The sequence below is a fragment of the Panthera leo genome, chromosome D3 (assembly GCF_018350215.1).
Source record: "Panthera leo isolate Ple1 chromosome D3, P.leo_Ple1_pat1.1, whole genome shotgun sequence".
NCBI lineage: Eukaryota > Metazoa > Chordata > Mammalia > Carnivora > Felidae > Panthera > Panthera leo.
The window spans coordinates 89094414-89106491 of record NC_056690.1 but is presented as its reverse complement, the minus strand read 5'-3'; positions in this window follow the sequence as shown (position 1 = coordinate 89106491).

Genomic DNA, 12078 nt, shown 5'->3' with positions numbered 1-12078 from the left:
CTCATATATTTTAGGTACGTCTCCCCCTCTCTTGGTAGAGATTCAGGCAATTCACGCCTCTTTCTGCCTCAAACAACCATGCAATGTACATCATTATAAACACCTTTTGTATCTGTGCAAGTATTTTTTTCCTAAAAGAATATAAAATTTTGCAATTTCAGATCTTTCAGTGGTATGTGAATAATGGTTGGCTTTGAGAAATGTTTAACAGTCTAGGAAAAACTTCCCACTAAAAGATATGTAGCATTTAAAAAGTTCATCAGCATTTATCACATCTTCACAACAAATTTTGATCTTCAAGCTTCATAATGTTTCCAACCTGGTAGTTGAGAAAAATTATGTCCCATTGTTTACTTTGCATTTTACTGATTATTACTTAGACTGAGCATTTTTTTCTAGGTTTCTTAGCCATGTGTTAGTGAATCAAGTATTCAATTCTTTTGACTATTTCTTTCACTTCATTGCTTTTGCATACAGATCTACAGGCCTTGGAAAGTATTTTGCATATGAATTCTTTGATATATATGTGTAGATAATTTCTCCCAATCTGTCATTTTACTTTTAAATTTATTTATAATATTTTTACATGCAATTTTAAAATTTAAAACCATAAACTTCTTTTCTTTTGTGGATTTTATGTTTATGTTTTGTTTTAGATCTGTTTAGCCTCAACTTATGAACGTGGCAATATTTTCCCCCTATAATTTCATATTTTTGTTTTGTGATTCTTCAAATCCATCTGGAATGTTTGTGTTTTTTTTAAACATGCGTTTTCTCTAAGTTTTTTTTTTAAGTTTATGTATTTATTTTTGAGAGAGAGGGAGAGTGGAGGAGGGGCAGAGAAAGAGGGAGAGAGTCCCAAGCAGACCCCTTGCTGTCAGTGATTTTGGGCTCCATCCCACAAACCATGAGATCATGACCTTAGCTGAAATCAAGAGTCCAAGGCTTTACTGACTGGGCCACGCAGGTGCCCCCATCTGGAATGTTCTTAAATGGAGTGATGGGTGACTCTAACCTTATAGATTTAAATATGAGTAGAGGACTCTGTCAATACCATAATTTCTATATCCCCCCCCATTAATTTGAATACCACATTTTGTTTTTGCCAGAGGGCTGGCCACACAAAAGCTGACCGCGATCTCCTTCGCACTTTGCTTCATTTTCTGTAGATGTTGGAAGGCTTACACACTCACTTACCTGGATTCCTCTGCTGCTAGCTGGTCACATGATTCAGTTCTTGCCAAGGAGATGTTTGCAGAAGTGACTGGAAGGGGTTTTCCACAAAAGGTTTTCTAGGGATCAAACTAGCGTGCCCCCTTGGGCTTTTGTTCCTCCAAGATCTTCCTGCTTAAAATATGAATGTGAGTTTGAAGGCGCAGACATCTCGAAGCCATGTGTGACAAAGACAAACAAGGACTAACAGTGGAACAGAAGTAAAAGAGCCTAGTCTCTGGTGGCATCACAAAACCACTGTTTTCAGTGCTGAAATATTAACCATAATCCATTTACTCTTGTGTTAGCTGGGGTTTCTGTCGAATGCAATTTCAATGATTAGAAACATAAAGCAAATTCCAACATATTTATGTAACTCTGTTTTTAGCCTGCTTTCTTTCCTATTGTGTATTCCCGTATCAACACCACAACAATTTAATTAGTATTGAATTCACTCAAATTTAAGTGTACGTAACTTTTAGTATTTGGAAAGGCATAAATTCATCTTTTGTTCTTTATTCAAATATTCATAAACTTTTATTCTTTCGTCCACTTTTAAAATTTGTTATTGTGTCATATTTCCTAAATAATCCTTCTTAGATGATCCAAATTAAATATTTTTTCATGGTTTGCTTGTTTTGTTTTTGGACCTAAAGTGACCATGGTTTTTACTGTTATCAATGTAAGAAATTACAATAACAGGTTGTCTGACTTGAACCGTCTTGGATTGCAGAGCTAAATCCTAGTTGATCACGGAATGTTTTTATTTGAGTACTTTGTATGTGTTTTGGTAAAAGATTATGTATGATGGTACATCTATGCTTATTACTAATACTGAATTGTAGTTTTCTTCCTTTCGCTGTCATTTTCTGGCACAATACCATGGTTATTTAAGTCTCAGGAAATGATTTGGGTATTTTTCCATTGTTTGCTCTCGAATACTTTGTGTAAGATGGGAATTATCTGTTCTTTGAACATTTGGCAGAACTTGTCCATACACTATTTAGGTGTTATGTTTAGGCTTTTCTTCAGCTTCAGTGGTGGAAATTTTATTTAGACGGCATCCTTCAAATACCTTATATAATAATAATGATTTCAAAATGGTCAAATTGCTGATCCAACCATTTATGCTTTGTAATTCCCAGATAAACAGAGAAATAACATGATTAGATACACATGAGTTTTATGGATTAATAACATTCGTAAAAAGCATAGATAACATTATTTGAGTTTTTGAGTTTAACTACCAAACAGAGTCCCTTATCACAAAGTGACATTTATTGTAAGAAACTAGTCTTAGAATATGCCACTTTAATTAGGAACTTATAATTAAAAAGCAGAATCAGACCTATACATACAGAGAATAAGCAGATGGTTGCCAGAGGGGAGGGGGTTGAGAGATGGGAAAAATGGGAAAAGAAGCTGGGAGATACAGGTTTTCAGTTATGGACTGAGTAAGTCACAGGAATAGGAGGCAGAGCATCGGGAATACACTGAATGATACTGTGATAGTGATATAAGGGGCCAGATGGCAGCTATACTTGTGGTGAACACAGCATCATGGGTAAACTTGGCAAATCACTAAGTTGTCCACCTGAAACTAATGTAACCTTGGGTATCAACTACACTTAAATAAAAAAGTACAGATGCTAAATATTATTTATGACAATAGCACTGATATTAAAAACAAGACTGACTTAATGGGAATATAATTGCGAATGCCCAACAAGAGCCTTGACAAAGAAAGAAAAATGTAAAATTCTAGAGAGTGTCATATAATATCTTATAAAGTTGTTTTTTGTGATCACAGACATTTTCTATAAATGCCTTTTTGAATCAATAATACACGAAGGCAGAAGGGTCTAAGAGAAGCTACTACCATTTTTTTTTGGTGAGACATAGTATTATTTGACTTTTAGAATTATGTACATATATTACTTTGATGCAAATTTAAAACGAAAGTATAAAAAAGAAAAAAGTAGGAGTACGTATGGGAGGAATTTCACTAAATGTTTGAAAAGCCTTGGAAAATGATTTTGAAAAGCTTTTCTTTAGTTTTCTGTATGTTTTTAGATTTGTTTTTATTTCACTATAGGTGACACCCAATGTTACATTAGTTTCGGGTGGACAACTTAGTGATTTGCCAAGTTTATCCACGATGCTAATGTTCCCCACAAGTGTAGCTCCCCTCTGTCCCGTTACATCACTACCGCAATATCACTGACCGTATTCCTTCTTCTCTGCTTACTTATTATGCTCTGCTTTGCTCTGCTTACTGTATTCCGTATTCCCATGACGTACTCATTCCATAACTGGAAGTCTGTGTCTCCCTCTCCTTTCCATCCATTTTGCCTATCCCCCCCCGCCCCCCACCATCCTCCCCTCTGGCAACCACCAGTTTGTTTTCTATATTTATAGTTCTATTTTTTTCTTTAGTTCTAATTTTTTTAACGTTTTTTAACATTTATTCTTTTTTTTTTTTTTTGAGAGACGGAGAGAGACAGAGCATGAGCGGGGGAGGGGCAGCGAGAGAGAGGGAGACACAGAATCCAAAGCAGGTTCCAGGCTCTGAATTGTCAGCACAGAGCCTGACATGGGGCTCAAACTCATGAACTGTGAGATTATGACCTAAGCAGAAGCCGGGCGCTCAACCGACTGAGCCACCCAGATGCCCCTCTATATTTATAGTCCTGATTCTACTTTTTGTTTGTTTATTAATTTTTTAGATTCCATTTATGAGTGGAATCATATGGTATTTGTCTTCCTCAGTCTGACTAATTTTATGAAGGCAACCTACTGACTGGGAGAAGATATTTGCAAATGATATAGTGGTTAAAAGCTGAAATAGATAAACAACTTATACAACTCAACCAAAAAAACCCCACAATCTTATTAAAAATGGGCAGAAGACATTTTTCTAAAAATAAATACAGAAAAAAAACCCTATACAGACAGTCAACAGATATGTGAAAAGATGCATGGTGCGACTCATCTTCAGGGAAATGCAAATCAAAATCACAATGAGATATCACTTTACATCTGTCAGAATAGCTAAAATCAAAAACACAAGAACTAGCAGGTATTGGCAAGAAGGTAGGAAAAAAGGAACACTCAGGCATTTTTGGATGGAATGTAAATTGGTACAGCCACTGTGGACAACAGTACAGAGGTTCCTTAAAAATTAACATAAAATTACCACATGATCTAATAATTATACTGCTGGGTATTTACCCAAAGAAAAGTAACACACTAATCTGAAAAGATATCTGCATCCCTATGTTTACTGCAGCGTTATCACAATAGCCAAAATATGGCAGCAACCCAAGTGTCATCGATAGAAGAATAGACAAAGAGAATGTGGTCTACACACACACACACACACACACACACACACACACAATGGAATGGAATAATACACAGCCATAAAAAAAGATGAGATCTTGCCACTTGCAAACACATAAATGGACCTCGAGGGCATTATGCTAAGTGAAACAGGCCAAACTGAGAAAGGAAAATATTTTTTTTTTGCATGGGGAATCATTTTTGAAATCATTTTTCATTTTAAACATTAAGAAGGTAAAAATATTCAAAGCACTCAGGACTGTGCGGGGAAAGTATGATAAATTGCTACAGACCTAAACAATTTCGACAGAAAAGCATTATCTTTCTGGACAATAACAGCATAGCACAGATTTTGGCTAAAATAAAATGTATAATTAAAGAAAATGGACAAGGGACCTATCACTTTTTTAAAAAGTAAGCACCTATTTCTTTTTTTGAAAAATACTGAGCACAAAAACATATTTTATATTCAAGTAACAGACACATTCATGGTCCCAAGGTTCAACCTGTTATAAACTTTATTAATATGATCCTTAATAGCTTTTAAATTAAGACATTTCCCATTTTGCATATACTTCATGGTAATATTTCATGTAACCTGACCCTTATGTGGGAATTATAAACCATACATTTAGACAGAATCAGCATTCATTTACCCGGGGGATGTTTTCAAATAGTAAGTCAATAGATTGCTGTGGACTGAACTGTGTCCACTAAAATTCACATGTTGAAGCCTTACCCTCACAATGTGGTGGTATTTAGAGATGGAACCTTCTGGGCGATGCTTAGGTCATGGGGGTAGGGTGCTGGTTCACCAGGGCTTCAGCTTCAGCTCTGGCCGAAGAAAATTCTTGAACCACGATCTCTCTCTGCCCGGTGAGCACACGACAAGAAAGTGGCCACCTGCAGACCAGGAAGGGGACTCTCCCGACAGAGATTCTGATCTGCCAGCACCTTGATCTTGGATTTCCCAGCCTTCAGAACTGTGAGAAATAGAGGGCACACAGTCTTTAGTATTTCGTTGTAGCAGCCTAAGCTGAAGATGACAAAAATATTCTCACAAAATGAACCTCCCACATCTGCCAACACATACACACACACACACACACACACACACACCCCACAGTGCATGAGTGGAAAGTACCTCAAACTTAATATAAATTTAAATTAGATAAAGTTTACAGGTTATCACTCTGTTTCCATGTCTGACAAACAACTGATCTAAATGAAATTATAATCACGATTGGCAATATTTTAGGAAAGCTAATTCCAAATCTATATTTAATTTTATAATCATCTAAAATTTAAAAGTCTCAATTTTTTAAGTGTCCATACAGAAATTCAGCCAGTAATCACATAAATCACCTTCATGTCTTTAAATGGCCTAGTATGTATCCTAATCTGCATATATAGCATATACATTTATAATAAATGAGATACATCATATATAAACAACAGGAGTCAACGACCTCATAAGTTTGCCCTCAAACTTTGTTTCAAGTTTGTTTGAAACTGTTTAAAAAATACCCAGTATTGTTTAAAAAGATAGCAATAGCTTCTCATACTGAAAATATTTTAGACGTTTAAAGTTAAATAAGAGAGAATAAAGAGAGAAATATTTTCTTTCTTTTCAGTCTCCTGAAAAGAAAGTCTTGTTTTGTTTTTAAACTGCAGGACTACCTCCATAATACCTGAAAAAAATTAAGGACACAGAAAAATCAAGGGGTTTCATTGAACTTTCCAAGGTACCCGCCCTCACATTTTGTTACATGATCGCTGACTTACTTAACCATAGATAATTAAAGGGTCCCTGGGTGGCTCAGTCAGTTAAGCGTCTCACTTCGGCTCAGGTCATGATCTCGCGGTTTGTGAGTTCAAGCCCCACGTCAGGCTCTGTGCTGACAACTCAGACATTTACCGCACTTCATATTCTAGCAGATTGTCTCGCTTGAGCTCACAGCTTTGAGGTGGATATTCTTTTTCTCAGACTTATTTTAAAATGGGGAAACACGAGGCTCAGAGAGTCTTATGATTATTTATTTATTTATTAAAAAAATTTTTTTTAAACGTTTTTATTTATTTTTGAGACAGAGAGAGACCGAGCATGAACGGGGGAGGGTCACAGAGAGAGGGAGACACAGAATCTGAAACAGGCTCCAGGCTCTGAGCTGTCAGCACAGAGCCCGACGCAGGGCTCGAACTCACGGACTGTGAGATCATGACCTGAGCCGAAGTCGGACACTCAACCGACCAAGCCACCCAGGCGCCCCATGATTATTTAAATAATAGATCTGAGTTTTCTAAATTAAAGCCTTATTTTAAAGTCGGATTTTTTTTTTTTTTTTTTAAGCACCAAATCTACAAGCATTCTCAGAAAGACTCATTACCTGCTTCAGGTCCCTGAACTGGAGGTTCCTGACACAGGGGAAGCATTTTGGGCATGTTTCCTTCAGAGTTACCCACATAGAAAATTTGGCTACACAGACTCTTTTGAGAACCTTCACGTGTAGGATGCTACTTAAATGAATTGGAAGGGTTTAGGCTTACACACTGAAAGAAATGTAAATTTAAATAGTTTTTTTTAAATGTAAATTTTTAAAAAATTTTTTTTTTCTTTTTCAACGTTTTTTTTTTTATTTATTTTTGGGACAGAGAGAGACAGAGCATGAACGGGGGAGGGGCAGAGAGAAAGGGAGACACAGAATCGGAAACAGGCTCCAGGCTCCGAGCCATCAGCCCAGAGCCTGACGCGGGGCTCGAACTCACTGACCGCGAGATCGTGACCTGGCTGAAGTCGGACGCTTAACCGACTGCACCACCCAGGCGCCCCTAAATGTAAATTTTTTAAATGTAAATTTAAAGTAGTTTTTTTAGTCCATCAAAGTCTTTTGTTCCTTTGTTTTGGTTTGTTTTAAGTTTATTTGTTTATTTTGAGAGAGAGAGAGAGAGAGAGCGAGCAGGGGAGGGGCAGAGAGGGAGAGAGAGAGAATCCCAAGCAGGTTACGTTCTATCTGCACAGAATCAGACCTGGGGTTCGAACTCACACGATCTCTGGTCATGAGATCATGACCTGAGCTGAAATCAAGAGTCGGACGTTCAACGTACTGAGCCACCTAGGCGCCCCATGTTTTGTTTAATTTTTTAAATTTCAGGACTAAACGCATATTGCCTGGAAAAAAATGAGAGAGTAGTAAAGAGAGATGCAGTGAGAGACAGATGGAGAGACAGACAGACACAAAGACACAGAGAGAGGGAGACTGAGACCCAGAGGGAGCTGAGTCCCTTTCAAGGTCTTTTGTGAGATTCTTATCAACTGCGTATCTGAGTCTCCAATTCCCACGCCCGCCGTTTGGATGAAACCAGACTGTGCGGTGTGAAAAGCACAACTGTATTTTTGGGAATAACAGCTAAATGTGCGAGAGCTTATCTCCTCCACGCCGGGAAAGCAGTAGCAGAACTTTATTGCAATTTCGATAATTTGGTTGTTTCAAAGTCATATTATTTTGATTCCTGGTAAGTTTGAAGAGGGTTTCTTTCATGAATTTGCTTTTCCTTCTTTGCATTTTTCTTAAGTGTGGTTTTAGTGGTTCTGACTTATTCAAGCCGCAAAAGCCATTAATTCTTATTATTTGTCCCTTGCTGTGCCCAGTTTTGCCTGTTATGTCCTCCGGTGGAGGGGGGCAGATGCTGAGATGAGGCGGTTTGCAAGCAGCCTGTGGGTTTGCTGGGGATCAGGAGGGATGCCGCGAAGCAATAAACGTGGGAGGAGGGCAACAGTAGCACAACCTTCAGATTGGTTAGGATGCTGATCTAACATCTAACGTGCCTGTGAGGGGATGCGGGGGGAACAGGATTGGCCAGGGAGGAACCCCCCCCCCCCCCAGGAACCTGAGCTGAATCCTTGGCCAGCCCAGCAAGGAGCCCCCGGGCGCAGGCTGGTAGTTGTGCTGCCCTGGGCAGAAACGGCCCGTCCTGGGGTCACCACCACACTCAGCCACTGGTTAAGAGTTTCCAGAGAAGGTGGATCCCAGGACCGTTGCTGAAGTGTCTGCTCTCTGCCCTCACCACAGGGAGAGCTGAAGCCCTTTCTCGAAGGGAGTGTCATGTGTAGCTTCCATGCTGCCACAGAGGGGCAGGGAAGAAGGTAGGAAACAGGGAGACATAATCCCTGCAAAAGGGAGAAGGCAGCAAGGAGTGAAGGAGAATATAAACAAGATACTTCTGGAAGTTTAGGTGCCGTAAAGGAAACAACATGTATTCCTTTGGATAGAGTGGCGGGGGAGTAAAAACCTGAGACAGTGCGTAAGGCCCCTCTGAACCACTAATGAGCCCCAAACAGTATCCCGACAGAACATCACGCTCCGTCCTGCAGAGCTCCTAACTGCTGGGACTTCTGTCTGATAGGTAGACAGGAGTCAGTCACGCACCGAAATGGCTCTTGAGGGATGTCCCTAATTGAGGCACAGAGGTCCTCCTCTGAGGTCCTCCTACACCCATTTGGACCAGCCATTGGGGGCGGGCTTCCCTCACCTCAAGGATCTAACCTTGAGTAAGACAGCTCCCATTGGCCAAGGGCGAATTCCAGAGAAGAAATCAGACATGAATCTTCAGCAGCCAAAACTCCTGACAAGTGGAAGAAGAATGACTACCTCAGTTCTGAAAAAGAATCCGCATATACGCCACAGCACCCACTGCATTGTCGAAAGTATTAAAGTGCCTGGAATTTAAAATAAATTGTAATGTGAGGCATTGTAAAAAATGTCATCCATGGAGGTAATGTATTTGGAGAGGAATTAACGAACTAATAAGTTCCTAAAGAAAAAAGAAAGAAAAAATAAGGTCAGCCATCAGATGCAAGCTAGGTGCCTGTCCCAGGGAGGAAGAGGGACCTCAGGATGGAGGGAGGGATGTGGCTTCTCCACCACAGCACCTGTCAGAGCGCTCTGAGGGGGGAGGTGGAAAGAACCGGGTTATGCATCTGAAGGACGGGAAAGACCAAGCATGGCTTCTGCATTGTGCACTGGAGAGACTAATGAGTGCATGATGGGTTTCTTTATTGATCTTATAACCTCTCTTTGCCAGAATTTGTCAATTATACTTGTACAAACTGCATTTCTCCACTTTCTCTGTCCTTTTACAATATTTGGATCATTTTGATATGAAAAAGTTTAAAAAATGGTCGTCTATTTATCTTTTAAGAATTCTTGCATTGACTGATGCTTAGAAAGCCATTCCCCATCAATCGAGAATGTCTTCTGCCGTTGTTATCCTATAAACATTATTCTTTAATTTGTAGCTTTTGAATTTAGCAGAGATGTATCCTGTGGTATGACAGAAGCCTGAGTAGTCTTAGAACCGAGTTCATTCAGGACCCTGCAATCCCGGGCCCAGCAGCAAGCTGTAAGGTGGAGAGTTCTAGAGAGCTCTCTGGCTGCATCTCATGCATCATGAGCAAAGTATAGAAGGAAAAGCGGAAAGAAGAGAGGGGGGTTTCTTCCATTTTCGCTGCTCTTCAGGCAGGAAGCAGTTTTCCTTCTCCCATCTTTCATTCCCTTTTGCTGCTGTGGAGCTTCAATCAGTCCCATCATCACCACCTCACCCCATCACACGCCGGATCCTCAGCCCCGGTTCCTGGTTCAGCTCCATATTCTCAGGCAGCACTGTGGTTGTGTCTCCAACCCACATGTTCTTCTGAGTCACAATAATGATTTGGTTGATTATGGTTTGAGAAGACCTGCCCATGGTCCCCTTTGATGGGGTAATGGAGACTCAGTGGAGGAATAAAAGTCAATTGTAATGGAATAATAGAGATTTCCTAAGAGCAACGTTGAAAACATAGATGCACTTAAATTTCTAAATTGTCTTTGAATGCTGGAAGGGCCTAAAACTCTCGGTAGAAGACAGATCATGAAGTATTTTGGTTTCTACTTCTTTCACACAAAGCTGAAGTTACATGTTACGTCAGTCTTTGTGACGGTCAAGTTCATATCCATTCACGCATTCGTTGTTTCATCTACTTGTTGTTTTTCCCAGCAGAATTTAACTAAGCCGTTACTAAGTGTCAAATTAGCATTTAGGTATCTGGGATTGGAAGATGATTGACATTCACCTTCTGCTATTAAGCATCTCTAAGCTTGGTGAAAGGCGCAGGTGTACAGAGAGATTACTTTATTGTGATCATATGGTAAAGGTAGTGATAGAGACGTGGCTAGTTTGTCATGTGCATCTGGAGGGTCCGCTTCCCCAAATCAATGGATGTGGTCAAAAGGCTTCTTCAAAGAGATTATTATAGAGTCGGTTGGTGTGCTTACTTTATACAAGGGGAATAGAGAAGTAGCAACATGAAGGCAGAGGCCAGGATGATCTAATTCTGTGTGTCTTTCAAATTCTGCACATGACACATGCCCTGAGTGTATTAGGAGTGCTCCCAAATAATGAACTCTGGTCAATGAATCAGAACCTCGTAGCTTTGCACCCCCATGTCCAGCTTCATCTCAGGGCTCAGTCCAAACTGTCAAGTGATGTTCACTAGCTTTTGCAGTCGGTTAAATAGAGCCACAGCTCATTCAAAGGTAAAAAGATTACTGCTCCGGGTGCCCGGGTGGCTCAATCGGTTAAATGGCTGACTCTTGATTCCACCTCAGGTCATGCATGACCTCTCGGTTCATGAGATCGAGCCGGGTATCGGGCTCTGTGCTGACAGCGCTGAGCCTGCTTGGGATTCTCTCACTCCCTCTCTCTTTGCCGCTCCCCCGTTCATGCTCGCTCTCTCAAAAATAAATAAATACACATCATAAAAAAGATTACTGCTCATTTTGGCTAATATATTTGTGAAAATATAAAATGTGACGAGATATTTTAAAGGTGTGTAGGCACTATAAACAAATTTGCATATTTGTATAAAAAACAGAAAACTTACTTTTCTGTAGTTACACGCGTGTTTTCCTCGCCAGAATATGAATATTTTCTCTCATTCTGAAGAAATATTTCTAGACACAATTATCATATTTCTACCTTGAGGTTTATAATACTAATGATGGAATATTTTAATTTTTTTATGTTTTATTTTTTTATATTTGAGAGAGAGAGAGACAGAGAGTGCGAGCGAGGGAGGGGCAGAGAGAGGGAGGCACAGAATCCGAAGCAGGCTCCAGGATCTGAGCTGTCAGCACAGAGCCCGACACGGGGCTCAAACCCATGAGCAGTGAGATCATGACCTGAGCCGAAGTCGGACGCTCAACGGACTGAGCCACCCAGGTGCCCCTAACGACGGAATAATTTTAAGTTAAATACTACTTAAGAGATTGGATGACATTTGAAAAAAATTTTTAAATCAGTTCATAGTTTGCTAGAAAAGAAAGCTGGTATTTTTCCTTTGGTAAATCTGGCCAATTGAGTTGTTTCTTTGTGAATTTCAGATGATTATGACACCGTGTCAAATCACTTGTAAAATGTTTAATTATTTTTATTACATTTAACCTCTTACCAGTGCACATACTAGTGCTTGGGGGATAGAAAAAAGAG